Source organism: Lepeophtheirus salmonis, chromosome 11, assembly GCF_016086655.4.
Source record: "Lepeophtheirus salmonis chromosome 11, UVic_Lsal_1.4, whole genome shotgun sequence".
NCBI lineage: Eukaryota > Metazoa > Arthropoda > Copepoda > Siphonostomatoida > Caligidae > Lepeophtheirus > Lepeophtheirus salmonis.
Window position 1 is genome coordinate 11,571,268 of NC_052141.2, and position 18,118 is coordinate 11,589,385.

The window sequence follows — 18,118 nt, forward strand, 5'->3', positions numbered from 1 at the left end:
TTCTTTGAATTTGCAGCTCAAGTGTTTGTGGAGGAAAAGTTGTAAATATTTCAGACAAGATGAAACCATTCGACTAACATCATTTTTCATCTTTGGCCAAAAGTAAAGTTGTCGTGCATTTGGAAAGTTTTTTTTCTATTTCAGTGTGTTGCACGTCTAATATTTGTAGTACCCTTTTTCTTGCTTCTGTGGGGACAAAAATTCGTGAGTGATAAAGGAGAAGATGATAATCTTCATCGATAGATAATCTATCCCATTGTGATTGGTAATTGAGAACAATATGATTCTTTGGCAAACTATTGAAATCTTTATAGTCCTCCAAAACTAAAATGATATTTGGGATGAAAGTTATCAGCATCAGTTATTGATTTCAGAGCAGGACCCAGATGTTCTGCTTGTTGTCTCGCAGACGTATAAGTATATTAGATTTATCCTCTGCTGTGGTGTGTGTTTTACCAGGGACACATTAAAGAGTCCAATTGAATCTCAACAAATTTGACAGAATTCTCTTAATCCGATCTGTATTACCGATCGCATCTATATTTTTCCTTTTCATTACACCAACGAGAGATTTATCATCAGCGATAATGTCAAAATACTTTCCATGAAGGTAAATGCAATTTTTGAGGGCTACCCCTTGAATAAGGAGACACTCCAGTTCGATAACAGCAATATTCTTTTCAACTGGACTTTAAAACAGTGAACCACATGTGATGATTCGATTATATTTCTTATTTTAGATAAATTATTTGAACTTTGCAGAAGAATGCTATAACCAATACCAGTGAGAGGTGCATTTGTCAATAGTTGAACAAATAAACTTGGATTAAAATGACTATTAAAAGTCCCATTAAGATTAGTAAGAAAGTCCTTGACTTGATCCATTCCTCGATTTTGCTCATCATTTACAGAAACGAATGGGAAGTCATGTGTCATTACTGGATTCAAATCGATAATTTTAATACAACACCACCAAAATTTTCTCTCTTTTCGACATTTTAACGACTTCCCATTGAGGTCCCCTATATTTATATTCCATCACAATAAAATTATATATCACATTATATTGGATTATTTCATGAAACTCATTTTATTCATATAATTTATTCTATTCTACGTAATAATATATATTGTAAATTATATCAGATGTGAAATGATATGCATGAAATATTTACCCCTCCTTGGTCGCGCACGCTTTTTCTTTCACTTCCTCTTATTCTAGTACTCCTTGGTTTTTCTTTAGACATAATAAGCGTATAACAAAAGAAGAACTTTAATGTCGTCATGGCTACTACAGACTTTTGCCAATTTCCCTCGTTATTTTTTATATAATTTTCAATATTTTTTCTTTTTTATAAGAAAAACGTATTACAAATACGTAATAAATTATGTCTATTTCAAAAAAGGAATTTGTCACAGTTTCTTATTTTCTTACTTAAAAGAAATCTGATTAATTATCATTTCTTTAATGATGAAACCCTTATCTTCTACATTAATAGGACACATTTTATCTGTATGTACTTCATGAATTATAATATATATATATTAAATATATCATAAATAATAAATGCAAAATAATGATTAATGCGTTATTGTAATCTTTAATGAGTAAATAAATAAGTTTTGTCTCCTTTCAAAATTTGAACCAGATGTTCCACCCAAAGGATAACTTTATAAGGGTATGAAATTTATTATAGGAATTTTTACTAAAGGCTCGGAAGCAAAACGTGGACGGTTAATAAATGCTAATTATGTAATTAAAACAATGTGGTTTTGTGATTTATTCCTGCATATTGCGTATCTCCTGTCCTTTTTGCATAAGTAAACATTAATAAGCATTTCTCCAATCTTTCATAATGAGTGAGCAAGAAGCAAAAAGGCAAAGGATCTCAGACCTTCTGGATGCAAAAATTGAGGGGGTAGAGGTTATAGACATTGTGAAGTGATCCAAGAGCCTCATTTTCAAGGCGACCAAGATGAAAAAGGATGGAAAATACCTCTCAAAGAAAGAAAGAAGTAGGGGACACAATTTGAAAAGGGATTCTGAGTTTCAGAAGAAGAAGATTAAGGGGGACCTCGCAAAATGCATGAATCGCCTCTCTAACGAGTTTGACGTGGACGAGGAGACAATCAGGAGGGATGGTAAGGCAGACTTGGGGTTGTCCTCTTATACAAGGATCCCTCACTACCTGTTAACGGAAACGAGACTGAAGAGGTGCAACAAAGTTCGTGCGTGGATCAAAAAAAATTCATTCACAGTACAAATTTTCACCGTGGACCATGTTTACAACCGTTGGAACGACCGTTGCATTGGAGAATCACCAGAGGAGGTAAAGGGGGGTGTCCCATACAAAACACCCATTTCAAACAATGGTCCTGGAGGTTGTGGCGTCCGACAGCAAGAAGATGCCTTCTTTCTTTTTTAAGGTTTGGGAGAAAATCGGCCGGGAGGCCTATTATCAGGTACTGAGGTTCACCAAACTGCCATGGCTCAAGGCCACCTACCAAAAGGACAACTATGCCCCAAAATGGTGCACCCTCACACACATCGGCCAAATGCTCGAAGTTCTGCATCGATAACATGGCTGATTTTTGGCCCAAGGACATGTGGCCATCATGTTCGCCAGATTTGAACTTCCTGTACTTTGCTGTGTGGAGCACTTTAGAGAGGGAGACTAACTGGACATCTCACCCGAACATGGATTCCCTGAAAGTGGCCATTTTGAATGGGTGGTACCTTGTCTGAGAGTTCATCATCAACTCCTGCAAGGCTTTCCGCCGCCGTGATTGCTGCTGAGGGAGGTTATATTGTGTGAACATGTTCACAAAGGTTGTGTCTCAAAGTTTTATTAACAAAAATTATTTATCAAAAATAAAATTATTGACATATTTTTAAATCAGGAATTCAGTCCACGTTTTGCATCCAAACCCTGTATGTCACCAATATTTCGAACTGGACCTAATCCTGATTTAAAAAAAGTTGAAAACATACGCCCTAATATTTCATATTAAATTCGCCCCTCTCAAATTTAGCATTACGTAATATTCCTTTAAATATTTTGCCATAGGATATTTTGCCTTAAAACATTTACTCTCAGGATATTTCACCATAGTTCACGTCCGGTCATTCCTAGAGAAATAAATATGTTTTATGTATATGTATTTCACAAAAAGATTCCTAGTTCATATGGAGTAAATGTAATATTATAATGGTTACGTTTACTTAATCAGTGCAACACCATCTAACCAATTAAAGGAACATTTAAAAAATGTAATATGTATTACTCTAAAACCCAATAAATGGTTTTTTCCTGTTTGAAAAGCCCCAAAATTGCAATACATACATACACCAACAAAATCTCACTATGTCATAATGAATTTGAACTAGAGACAAAATAGTAACAAAATGGTTATAATACGAAAAACAAACACGGCAACGATTCGAAGTTAACAATTGCAAATCCTTTCACCGTTGGTAATTATAATACAATTATTCATACTTGAAAAGACTCATACATTGACTAACAAGCATAGTATGAGGCAAGCCCATAATTCCATCACCACCTAGCAGGAAACAAAGATTTAACGTATTTCATTGTCTTTAATATTGCATATTTTGATTTCAACTAAAAATAAATAATAACGACGCTTTAACTATATTTATTTATATATTAAGGCGAAATATCCTTCAGGCAAAATTACTGGGTACCCAATTTTATAAATAATTACATGTCTAGTACTTTCTGTTGTGTCATTAATCTTAGATTACAACCTAAACTTCAATAAAATACTAAATATAGACTTAATAGTAACTCGTTTGAGCCACTTCACCGTGCTTTGACCACCATATATTTTGGCCGTTTTATTGTATGTGATCAATTTTTCATCACTCGTCGCCATAAGTTTCAAAAATAGATCGGTTTTGTAACGTTTTAGAAGAGTCGTACACATCTTCGATCCAAATAGTTATTTCGTATTAATTCGGATGGCACCCTTATATCGAACTTCTTCTTAAGACCAGCCTTTCACAAATAGTTCCAAACGGTTTTCTGGCTAATTTTGAGTTACTCTAGAATGGAATAAGTGCTCATGTGCCGGTCTAACCCGACGATTCCTATTATTTTATTGACATTTTAGATGATTGGCCTAGCAGAGCATGCCTCATCTGCGACGTCCATATTACCAGAACGGAATCGTTGGAACCCTCGCTTGCTGCTACATGTGATACTGCAGCACATTTTTTATGCCTACCTGCTCCACCTTTGCAACTTTGTCGTTGTGATACTCAAGAATTAATCACACTCTAACATACAGCTGCTGGATTCACGAAACACAAAAATGTAAATACACTTTTTTTTTAGTGTACACTTCACCTTTAAGCATACTTCAAGCTTTTGATATTGCAATGTATTAATTCGGAAATTTAGCTCACCTAAGATATCTAGCGCAAAAACTTTCAACCCTTTTTACTTCACCTAATATATTAAGGGAAATATTCTAGAAACAAAATGGGTTTCAAGCAAAATGTTCACACACAAAATAGTTGAAGACAAAATTACCGGCACCCTCAAATATATAATTAAGTACAATGCTTAAACAACAACATAAATTTCTATTGAATACTAAATATTGTCTTAATTATAACTCCAGCAATACTTTGTTTCTATCATTAGTTTGCAATATGTTAATGAATCCAACATAAATATGTTGTTCATCTCTTATAGCCAATAATGTACACTTGTTATTGCGTGGGGATCCCTATTTATGAATATAAACGGATGTTTAACATATGGGTCTCAATTGGTTCCCCCTATTCTGCATACAGACATAGGAAAGGCAAATTGTGCATTGAGGACCACCAATAATGAAAACATGTTTCAGTAATTTCTTTTTATTAAATACGTAAACCTCTACTCCGTGTCTCCATGTTTTTGGTTATGATACACTTATTTCTAAGTTGATTTTTAATATTTATTGTTCATAGTTTGTTGATAGCATTGATTACAATAAGTTATTAGATCGAAGACTCGAAATATTACAAATAGAACAAAGGCGTACCATTTAAAGATATGTTGTATTTTAGACGAAGGGGCCCGTCTAACATTTAAAGAAAATCATTTCAACTTTCGTTAATCATTTTTTTTTTTTTTAAACTTAATAATTAAGAAATTTGAGAGAGCGTGTATATTTGGAATGATTTTGCAACCTGTAAATTGAGGTGTTTTTTTTAAAAGGAGTCCTTCTATCAACACCCTTCTTTTGTAAATAAATATTTTAATCAGGAATTGGAGGGAAAAACCATTTGACGAAGTAATAAGATATTTTTCTTGCTATTTACACCTTTTTTCCCTATAGATGCATACTTAAAATGGAAACGGTTATTAAGAGAATCGATTTTATTTTACTTTTCTCTCTTTCCTTTGAGCAAAGGGATACAAAATGGTATATTTATTATGTGGATCCATCTGTCAGCCGTTTCTTTGGAAAGATAAATTAAAGAAACCTTTTAAAGTCACTTGACGTAAGACAACGCCGTAACCTTCTCCAATTGTTGAACAATGACGTCAATACTGTCTACTCCATATTTAGAGTACTATAATTAAAAAAGTGGGAGCAGGTTTGCTATTGGAAAAATTATTATTGATAATGACGTACTTTTATGTTTTTCATAAATGGCCGAAATGGAAGAAAAAAGAAAGTTTGTTTTTAAGATGTTTTCCCGCGAGAAATATCCCAAGGATATCAACTCATGTTTGGTTTTAAAAGTTCATTTAATTTTTTGTCATATATGCCGCCACTTTAGCATTTTTGGAGAAATGCGGGCACTTAGTCAACATTTTTTTTTTAGTTACCTTGTTTAAACTTTCACCAGTGGGGAAAAATGGAATGAATTGATGTATTTGTTGTCCCAAATATATGGAAAGGCACAGAGCCCTCCGTAGGATCCTTCTCGGGATAGACAAGTTAACCATGTTGCTCAGACTTTGGGACTCATTGAGACGTTCGTTTGCAAGGTTAGTAGGGAATCTAAGGCTCCAAACTTGACAGATCTGAAACTAATGATTTTTTTTTTGTGTGTGAGGTGCGATCGAATGAATTGCCAATCGAATCACCTACAACACAAAAGAAGAACTTATCAATCGGATCAAAAAGGAATTCCTAACTTCCATGTCACCACGTAGTTAAGGTCTGTAAGCGCTTTCAGCGTCATATAGAGACTATAATTGTGGTTGGAGGTCGAATAAAATAAATTATAATCCATCAAGCTTTCATAATCTGATTTTATTCCTTTAGTCTGATAACTGATTTGGGAAAAAATTTTGTTTGAAAAAAAACAAAATATTTCGTGTTACACATAGCTTTGGGTACTCTGTACTTCAACAGGTTTCTTGGTGGTTATTTAAAGTGATGAAAATCGTTTGTATTATTTACTTTGCCTGTTTTTTGGAGTTGGTAATCTGAAAAGTAATTTTTTTTATCCAATTGTTGTCATTAATAATTTAACCCCTGAGTACTGGACTTATTTGTAAACTACATTCAGTTATATGCAAAGCATCTTTGAACATTCGTATGTGCTCAATAAAGACAAAGAGATAGACATACATATTTGAACAACGCAGCACAGGAGAAATTATTCAATTGAATTCAATTTGCATAGGTTCGTGCCTCAGTCGATCCTAGAGAAGGAAATATACATTATGTATAAGGACTTCAAAGAAGATTCTTAGGTCAGATAGAGTCATTGTAGAACTATTTACTTATACTTACTAAGTGCAACTATATCTGAAAAATAAAAAAAATAAAAAGACGTTGAGTAATGTTTGAGGAATTTTTTGCGGAGTTGTAAGTCCGTGTTGAACTCTGAATGGAATTAATGATCGAGATCGGAATAGTTCTTACCTATGTCCTTGTTTTTTTCCTTCTTTCCCTCTTCTCTCGTCACCTTTGATTGTAGCTGATTTAATGAAACACCATAACAGCTCAACTTCTCTCTCCCAAAACATTCTTTAAATTGTAATGGTTACCATGTTCATTTTCGTTCATTTCCATAATTAGTAGACTGCCCGACTGTTAAAAACTCAATCTTTCCTAGTAATAGGGACTCTGCCCTTCTGACTGTTAGAGACTCTGTCTGTCTGTCTGATTGTTAGCGACTCCGTCAGAGTTACTATGTTAATTTTGGGATACTTTTTTTTATCCAAACATGCCCATTATACCCATGACTTTAATCAATACATATTAATGTTGATTTTAGGGAGGTATAAATGCATTATTTCTATGACGAGAACCTTTATTTATATTTGTATTTTCAGATATTCAATGCATTACCTACATCTGTATTGTTTTGATCAAAAATCCTAAGTGAAGAATAATTTATAGAAACTAAAGCAAGTAAGAATGATTCTTCTCCGAATTGAATTGGGATATCATTTGTATTCTTCCACGAATCAACGACACTTTATATCACCAAATTAATTGTATTCATTGCGCTTAAAGGAGCCAATATTTATCATCACTTAAAAAGGCTGAGATATTAATTACTTTATGACGCAGAGGGCTTTATTGGACACAAATTAAGTCCCTTAAAACAATGAAAAGTTCAGAACTATGACTAAAATTCTTGGGTATCTTAACTAATGCAACAAATTTAAATAAAAAAACGTTTAATTGCCTCAAATATGTCTATGAATATATGCCTAATTATTAACTAAAAAATATATATCATAGAATTTTCTGCTTTCTTGAAGGTTTGTTCTTGTTTTCATGTTGACTTTTCAAATATATATGTACAGAGTTTGGAAGCAAAACGTGGACTCTTAATAAATGATAACCATGTTATGAAAATAAAGCGGTTTTGTGATTTTTCCCTCCATATTCTGTATCTCCTGTTCTTTCTGCATAAGTGTAAACATTAGTAAGCATTTCTCCAAGATCATCATGAGTGAGCAAGGAGCAAAAAGGCAGAGGATACGACTTTCACAATAAAAGAAAGATATATTTATGAATTCTATATAAAGGACCATATTCAGGTAAATAGAAGTATCTTAAATCAAACAAAGGTTTACTATTATAGTATAAATTCTTGAGTATCTTATTTCTTAATAGAAATTGGACGACAAAGCCTCAAAATGACATAAATATATGAAATATGAAATATTGAGTTGTATATATATCAAAAGTAGAAAAATATATTGATGCTTTGTCTTTTTGGTCTTTAAGATTGTTTTATGTTGATACACCACATAAATATTAAAATAACGCTACAGTAAACATGTATATATACGTTTGGGTGCCAAATGAAAGGGGGAAGAGATAAGAACTGTATAATATACAAATGTATATACAAAATATCCATCAAGGCTTTCTAATTTCCTTAATGAAATATTTGGACTTAAAAAAAACCATGTAAATAACGATAACTCAAAATTATTTTTTTTCAAACATAGGTAAAATTATTAGTTTAATATCAATTATATTTTTTGTATAAAAAAATCAAAAAAAATATTAATAGAGAAAGATCGACAGCCAATTAGAATATAATAAGTGTGTCCATGTTTGAAAAATTATTGGTTCATATTTATTTTTTTGTATAAATGATACAGCTATGATCCCCTGCGACAGCTACACTTGCGCAGGTGGAATATTGTTGGTTGTTTTGGGGTCCATCCAGAATTGTTTGGTGTTTTATGGCAATATATATGGCAAATCTCTGAACAAAATAAGGTATTTCTTTGATCAAGAATAAATATAATATTGGCAATTCTTTATAACCTAATGTAATGCGACAAGAATTTTGTATTGGGACATAAATGTCCTTTTAGCAAAAGTAAATTCTTCTATATGCGAGCCATTTTGCCTTTATTTACAGAGTGGGGACCCAAAGTTGTTGTAGCATTTAAAAACGGTTTTATCCCAGTTTTTTTTTTTTTTCCATTAATTTTCCTTTAATTGGTCAGATGGAGTTGCACTGATTAAGTATAAGTAAATATTAAAGTATTATATTTACTCCATCTGACTTAGAAATCTTGCTTGAAATCCACATATGCACAAAACGTGGTTTGACATCGCAATCAACAGACGGCTGATAGAAAAATAGTTTTGTTTGTATCCCATGTGTCTAAGAGCAACATCAAAAAAGGCAATGCAAATGCAAAATCCTTCGGGCCGGTGTCAATACCAAAAAGTCTACTGGTACCATTGATATTTCTGATAGTCTACAACATTACATCCCCATAAACCCAAAAAGTACAAAAATATATATACAGCAACAGTATGGCTGGCATTTGCCATGCCTCCATTTGTCCCTCCTCCAGCCCTGACTTCAAGCCCCTGGTCTTTGTAGTTGGAGAAGAATTTCTGCAGTGCCTCTAATCCAAATTTGGACTTGCTCCGAGCTGAAATAATGTCAGCAAGCTACGCCATAGACACGGCCTTCAATGTCAAGAACTTCCAATCTATTTCCGGCGTGCTGAAGCTCTTTTTTAAATAACGCAGTTTTATTACATGGCCAAACAATAAAAAACACAAAATTATTAAGTTTTTTATTTTATCATATGTGTGGAAGTAATAAAAAAATTTCATGTGAGCAACCTCCTCCGTGCTAGTTTACAATATCAAGAAGTCCATTGAGGAGTGCCTTCCCATAGGGCCATGAAGAACCAAAACTTGTTCAGCCACAATATTACTCACTTATTGCTCCCCTCCAGTACAGACATCAACCTCCTGAACTTTATTGATGGCTCTTTTTATTGGTCTCTATCCTTTTATTTCCAATTTTACATTATTTAATTATAGGTTCTAATATTGCTTTTCTATGTATTTTCGGCTTTCTCATTAGGCTATAATTATAAAAGTGTCTTATTTTCACATTTTTTTATTCTATTCGGAGATATACAAGGTGTGGATCAGAATTTCTGACAAAATAAAATCTTTAAAGATTTATAACTTTTTATTCTAAGGGATAATATAATTTTTAATTTATATTTAAATGGATGTATTAGGAATACGATCATTCAATGCCAGTATCTATCACAGCCTCAATATGGTGCCTAAGGCGTAACAAACGTTGTGGATGCTCTCCTCGGGGTAGTCGACCACTCCTTCGCCACACTGGCCTTGAGAGACTCCAGATTGGGGGTAGTGTTAGTCCTCGTCTCAATGACCAGAAATAGTCCAACAGATTCAGATTATGGGTGCTGGGGATCCAGAAGCTGGTCATTTTGCTGGTACATAACTTCTAGTTCCTTTAGGTCGTGTGTGCTGATGCATTGTCTTGCTGCCCCACATTGGAGTCGTTGGATTTAAACTAAGACAAGACAGCATCATGTAGTAGAACTCAGTGCTCACAGACTATCCAAGCCTAAAATTGTATGACGGCATTTTATCGAATCCCAGTTCAACACACCAAGGACTATGACCTAGGCGGAATGATTGGTCCTGAAGACGCCCTCGGCCTCCTCTATTCAATACAGAAGCTAGACATAAATGCAGCGATTTTGGACCTGGTCAACAGTGGAAATCTTCATAACACTGATGAATTTCACAGTTAAGCTATGTCCCTTGAGGCAGTTGAAGAGCTTCTGACACTGGCGAGCCTCTTCTCTTTTAGGTTTGTATTGAGGAGGTGAAAGGGAATTAGAACGATACTCAATTCATTATGAACGGCGGCCATGATGGGATTTGGCCGACCGTGAACTCTTTTGGTCTGCCATCGACGAATGATATGTAATGGACCGTAAAGATATTTGCAATCTTCTCTTTGCATTTATTCGCATTGTGGAAATCAAGATACTTTTTGTTTTTTGTATGCTGTGCACTCATTTTTAAAAGTAGAAAGGAGTTGATTGGATGAATTGAGAGCATCATTTAGCATGCAACATTCAAACAAAAATACTGGACAAATTTTCTCCTGCATCCCGTATATAATTTCAAGATAATTTAATAAAGTAGTACCATTTTTACAAAAAAAAAAAAGGAATGTTCCATAAATTTGAATTGTATTTCAAACAATTCTCTTGCTTTAATATAATTGTAACAAAAGATATATGTATTAAGTAATAAAATTACTTTTCCAACACAAACTTTACTCACAAGGTATGTATAAATTGATTTGTAGATACATTTGTTAAAATCTGAAATTAAGTAAAGGATTTTTTGCACAACTTCTGTATATGTATGTCGCCCGTCAAGACAAAACCAGCCTAAAATAATTTTTGTCAGACTGTGCCTGTATTAAATTTGTATTCTTATACATATAATAGTAAATTTATTTACAGAAAATATTCATATTAACCCTTTGGTTACGGTACTACTTAAAGTAGCCAATCAAAATTGTAGATTGTAAAACTGATGGTTCTTCAAGACATGGAAAACGGTAATATATCCGAAACCATACTGTTTAAACTAGTAATGTATCGTGCTGAAACGGACAGTTTATATGTGACAATATCAATAGCATAATCCCGGATATTGTCTTAGAAAAAGCAGTATGTCTAGCTGCATAGGACCAAACTATTGCTCTAAGATTTTCTTTATGAATTGCCTCTCAAAATTTAACAAAAAAACGGTTTATGTGACCACAAGAATTGTTTTAGACCACTTTTAAGTGCGGGAAATTTCTGAAGGAGATGAATTGTTCGTGGAATTCTTCTATTAGATTAAACTTCCGTCTCTTGGCTTCGGATGAACGGCTGAACTATAATCCCAGGTTTTATAGAAAGGAGATTCTATTTGCCAACTTTCAGCTTACTACTATGGGCCGACTGCATAACGAGCATGTGAAGAGGTGGTCACAGACGTTTCTACAAGTTAACAAAATTATTTACATTATGAAAAGATTTATTCATTGGTTTCTTTGTCCTCCAATTCCTTTTTAAATTGCATTGGAGACCCTACCTTTAAAGAAAGTTTTTCATTTCAACGGAAGCCTCATAAAGGAGACTCTAGCAAACTAAGTCAAGCGAAAGGTTCCAACGTCTGAGATACATTACCATGTCGAGGACTGGAACAAACCCTTTGGATTTCTCCTTTAGTCGAAAGGAGAAATGATTCCGCTAAGGGATGGCGACCTCTTCATACTGCTTACAAAAACTGCTCTTTCTGTGCCTTAGAGAAGGAAAACTCTTTTTTTTTTTTTTTTTTTTTTTTTTTTTACGTATGTCCAAGAGCAAGCTACGTTGTCTGCATGGCTGATGGGCTCTTGGAGGATTCATTTCCAATATCGATCATCAAAACTGATTGCTTGGTGATGCCGTCCCATTCCCATAAATACGAATCATTTCAAAAGTCCTACTTATTCTCCACTCTGTACGTACAAATAAGGCCATGATTCCAACTGGCCTCAATAAGTTGGTTTGAAAAAAACTTTATCTTTTGGAGCAGTTTGGGGAAGGATAAACTTTTGCTTTGTCAAGGGATAAATCACTCCACTTAAGGTAGGAGATTTTAGATATTTTTTTTTGTATTATCTACAACTAATCAAGTTCTTAATATAATATATATTTATTTTTTTGAGTTGTTGCATATACATCTCATGTTATGTGGGTTGAAATAAATTATTGTTGTTTGAAAAAAAATATATATATTATTTATCCAAATTTCAACTTATTATCAATAATAGCTTTGACGCTCAAAAGAGGGTAATATATTCCTTGATTTTCAGAGGATTTTACCTTTGCTTTGGCAGAAAGCTGAAATAGATAGTTGCCTTTGAATTATTAACATTTTCTTCCTTAGCATTAAGAAAAATAAATTCATGCAAAAAGGGGAACCAAGGGCCACTCGACAACAGCTAGCTATGTTCTGTCAAAAACATTCCACATTCCTTACAAAAAAAAATTAATTCTGTCGAAACATGAGACTACAACCTAACAAAATGGATAATTATAGTTTAGTTGAATAATTAGAAACAATTTTGATTCCATATAACTACTCTAATTTGTAACAGTATCTTACTATTTATATGATACGTATATAATATTATCTCGTTCGCTGGACCGATAATGCTCTTATATCTGTAGCACCTGATATTCATGGCCTCAATCCAACAGTGAATGTAAACAATTGTTTATCGAAAAAAGAAGAGTCACTCAACCAAATACAATTCATGAATATAATAGCTAGGGGTGTGAATGATAGGATGGACCAAAATTTTCAATGGTTACAGGATAAATATAAGATCGAAAAAGTGTTGATGGGCAATTTTTAATTGGAAGATTGACGATAAAATTAAAAATGCCTGGATTTGGGCAAAAATATGCCAGTGTTACAATTTCGGAGAAAAATTGAACAAACTTTTATTCAACAAGCACCAGTTCCGGAGAAATCCGGTAGACATTGAATTTTTCGTTCGTTAATAATAATAATTGATAATATTGGATATTTTGTAGAATCTATGTTCAAGCAAGGATGGAAATGTGTACTGAAAACATGTAAGTCCAGGCCATTATAACGGAGGAGCAAATGTGAAGATCCTCTCTCTGTAAAAAACTTCATTCCATATCCCCAGCAATATTTCTAAAAGTTTTTCAATGTTTATTTTTTATGTTTCAATTTTTTAATTTAAAAATCTATGTGCAAAGGAAATCCATGTTTTTGTAGATCAATTTCATATTTTTATAACAAATATAACACCTTGCTATATTTGTTGTACGAAAATACACGGAAACCAAGTACAAATCATATTTTCTTTACCTGTAGTCATGTACCACACAAGCTACCAACCTTTCATATATAGTATGTGTACTATTTTGAGTATTGAATGTATATTTATTTTTAATTTATGTATATAAATACTATAGGCATAAATGACTTCAAATATAGTAACAATTGTTAAATAAAATGGGTGTTAATTGATTAGTATAGGAAGGTTTAGTGATTATTTTTGAACATTCTCTCTCAGTCATTCTGTCACATAAGCAAACTATAATAAACATTTAGTGTATCAACATCATGAGTGAACAAAAAGCCAAAAGGTAGCGCATCTTAGATCTCCTAGATGCTGAAATTGAGATGGTTAGGATTACACAATTGTGAAGTGCTCCAGAAGCCTGGCTTTCGGGGTTGCCAATATGATGAATAATAGATAAATCTCTCACGGAAAGCAGGTATGGAAAACGCAATTTAAAGAGGGATTCAAAGTTCCTTCTCCAGTTTGGGGAAGAAGATCTAGGAAGACTGTGCCAAATTCATGAATAGCCTGGCCAACAACTTTTCTGTGGCTGATAGGACAAAATAGGGGTGTGAAAGGCAACTTGGAATTTTCCTCATTCCCATGAACCCCACACCACTTTTTGATAGAGGTTAAGAAGGCAAGGAGGCTAGAAAGCCCACCTTTCTGCTGGCCAACCATGTGTTCATATATGTGCTTAAGATTTTTTGTAGAGTAATCCTGAGAATTTGTTGGGGAGGGTTAAAAGTAAAGATGTTCGAATATATATTGTCATAAATAACTCCAAGCAATTCTGGGCACACACCCGTATTATTTACATACATATATTATAAATTGGTAACTGGTATTGTTTTTGTAATAACCATTACTCGCTTGTAACCACTCTTTTTTGTATCTTCATTTATAAACTTACAAATTCAAGACATTTTCTGCAAATAATAGATTATATTAAATTGTTTTTAGGATATTGTTCCTATAGATAAATTCAACAACAACAACCTCCGATATAATCTTTTTCAAAAAGAGAATAAATTGTTTTCGGTTCGCGTCTTCAATACATACATCGCCTCTAAGCACGTTCGTAAAACAGCTTTCACAATTAAAAGAATACTTGTCCTTTATACTTACTGGATATATTGTAGAAGTCTTTGCAGATACATTTTCAACTTTTAAAGTTGCTTTATCTCGGGTTTCAATTTGAATTTCTCACTTAAAATTAATTTGCAGAGACTGGCTGAATTATCTCTTTCATATGAGACTTTGTTTTCAGAGAAGGCCAATGCGATAAACGCTTCTCACTTTCTAAAGCTTTTGAACTAATCGAAGCACAAGGGGGCTTCAAAAGTCATTGTGCAGGTTAGTGAAAAAAAGTTTGCGGGGGCACAAAAATTAATAAGGGCAAGAATAAGTCACATGGGGACAAATCCAGTGAAAATGGGGGCTGAGACATGATTCGACGGTTTCATAAACAATTTTCATTACAGCTTCAACGTTTTCATTTGTTATTGACATGGTTGGGCGTCCTGAGTGATGCTGATCATTGGCCTCCTCCCGGCCATTTTGGACAAGTTTCTACGACTTGTAAAAACATTTTCTTTTTCTCAGAACCGTTTCATCGTAAGCCACTGTCAACATTTCTAGGCTTTTGGAGAAATTAATTTTATTTTGACACAAAATTTGATGCAAATTATTGAATCCATGTGTGTCAATAAAATTAAAAATTGCCAAAGACGCAAAATACTTCTACCGTTATGCTTCTCCCGCACAAACTTAACATATTTTATCACTGAAACAGTTAATATATGCTCATGGTGAGTGATCTAACATAAAAAAATAATAAAATCGAGCATTCCAAATGTTCCTTGCCGCGATATTTGATAATTTATTTTACTTTTTGAACACACCTCGTATAACTATGATGTAGTATATGTTGTTTATCAAACTTGGCATCGTTTTTATTAAATAACTATCCTTCTAAAATCATTGAAATGATAATTAATTTAGAGTGAAATTTAAAAAAAATAAAATCATCTGGTGTTGAAATACCAAAGTTCTGTGAATTCAGTAAATGAACAATGGAGGACATCACCTATCTCATTTGATTTTCAAAACCATGTAAAATAACTTTAAATTATGCAATAAAAAAGTGTTCTTATTTTTAAAACATACCTTTTGGAATAAGAAAGTTATGGTATTTTTACAGCTCACCAACTAACATGATTTAAGTATAATCCAGCCACATATAGGAACAAAGAAATCCTGATTTGTATTACGTGACCTTTCCTGGAAAAAGAAACAGAAAAAGGCCCAAAAATAGTTGGCCGTTGTTTGCCAATGCTTACCAACTACGGAACTAAAGGGTGGTATATCTTACCCTTCACAAGCCGAGGAAAAAAAGTAAAATGCTGCTGTGAATTTAATTCTTAATTGACTTTTTTTTTAAATTAATAAAAATCAACATTATAAAATAAACTTGACATTTATTCAATAAAACTGCTGTTAGCTTGGACCACAGGTTCAAATCGTCCTCAAACGTCCCACTGCCTTCTTGCCCATCCCATTGTCTAATGTACGGAATCCCGTAGGATCTTGTGGTGCTGTGGGGACCTTTATGGGAAACTCATTCAACATTGCTCTCAACAAAATAGTCTAAAGGGTCTTATTCCGGACAGTTAAGAGGTCAATCACTAGGGGGGACTTACTTCACATTCTTAGAATAAAGAAAATCTAGTGTACTTTTACTGGTGTTACAGGGTACCCAATCGGCTTGCAAAGATCCAAGGTCAGATTTTCCTGATACTGCAGATTTGAAGAAAGAGTTTGGTACATATAACACTGATGTAGACCTTGTTGTTGATATTTAGGCACTGCTTGAAGATTGACGGTGGTATAAAGTGCCCTTCCTGCTAACCATGGCAAGAACCAAAACATGTTGTGTGGACTTGGCCTTCATGATCATCAAGACGTTATAAGGACTAAGGACTTTTTGTGAACCATCTATTATTTTTCAAAATATGCTTCCGGATTTGACATAAATTGTTCGCATCGGAGAAGAAACAGAAAAGATATTTTACTGGAGGTGGGTGATAGACTTTTGCCCCCCCCCCCTTGGAAGCCAACATTACTGCTAAGGGCGGATACATTGAAATCTTAAAACTTTGAATTTTAAACTTCAAGAAGATATAATTTATACATCAACATAGAATTTCAGCTGAATTTCATATTAATCCTCTAAAGAGATATTTGTCTGATCTCTTTTAAACTTTAATGTAGGGACGCCTAGGTGGAATGATGGCTTCCAGAGGGAGGAAGGCCTGGCATGTGTATGTAGTTATCTATCATTGCATGCCAGTGCTTGCAGACATTGGCTGCTTTGTGAGCCTTGGTGTTTGGATGACGGAAACTGTAGGCATTCCCCTCAACATGCACCAAAAATGTGTAGTCGAGGGGATTGCATTAGGTCTGTAGGGGGCCTAAAGTGTTCAAAAGAGTCTTGCAACAGAGGAGATGGGTTTCTTTCATTGCTGTGTCAAAAGTGGCCTCTCCACCCCCCCAAACCTCTTTCCAACCAATTTTCTGATACGTCTCTAGAAAGTGTGGTGTGAAACCCCAGGATCTCTGGCATGGTCCCTCATGGATTTGAGTAGATTGGCCTGGGCTGTTTTATTTAAATTCTCTTGTCTTTAGCTTTTTCGTCAGAGCCCTTCTTCCTCTCCAACTTTTTGGACTTACTGACGGCGTAGTCGATGGTTTTGTGCACTCCAAACTGCTTGGAGTGCACAAATGAAACTTCATCTATCCCTTTCAAGTGTCATTTGCTCGACTTGTTCGTAGCTATAAATGTCAAGTTTGTTTTGTTTTGGTACTAATTGATTATGCTTGAATATATCGAAATATGAATTTAATTCAATCACTCAACCTTAATTAATTATTGAATTACTAAGTGTTCAGATTTCAATGGATCACCCGGTGAAATAAGTTATAGCAAGGAATAGTGAAATGAGTTAAGTTGCGAGCTTACGAGTTTGAGGATTTTTTAAAGTTTAGAACTGAGCATCAGTGAATTTTTTTTTCAAGTGTACAAATAAATATATTTTGATTATTATTTGGTTAGGGCAGTGAATCGTAAGTATTTTGCAAATGTAAAATAAAGAACCTAAAGGCTGATATCATGAACCCAGACAATTTGAAGAATGTTGTGCGAAAAAAGGAGCTTCGATGTCATACGTTGTATTTTATTATCAAGAAGCAGCTATAATGAACACACTTAGCACTCTGTATCTAGCCCAGATATCGGCAAGAATTGCTCAAATGTCAATAATTATCCTACTACGACATTAATAAGGACTTATTGCTAGTGTTGTGTCAGTTCTTAACTATTCGATCCAGTACAGTCCTGTCGTAAGTCTGCCAGTCCTTGGGGCCGGTCCTTAAATGTTGGTCCTTTTA

At 33.9% G+C, this 18,118-nt stretch overlaps 1 protein-coding gene across 1 annotated transcript in view; it reads right to left on the reverse strand.

Annotated features, from left to right (window-relative positions):
• LOC121126291 (uncharacterized) overlaps positions 1 to 18,118 on the reverse strand; it is a 360,273-nt gene that overhangs the window by 258,710 nt on the left and 83,445 nt on the right. The window lies entirely within an intron of this gene.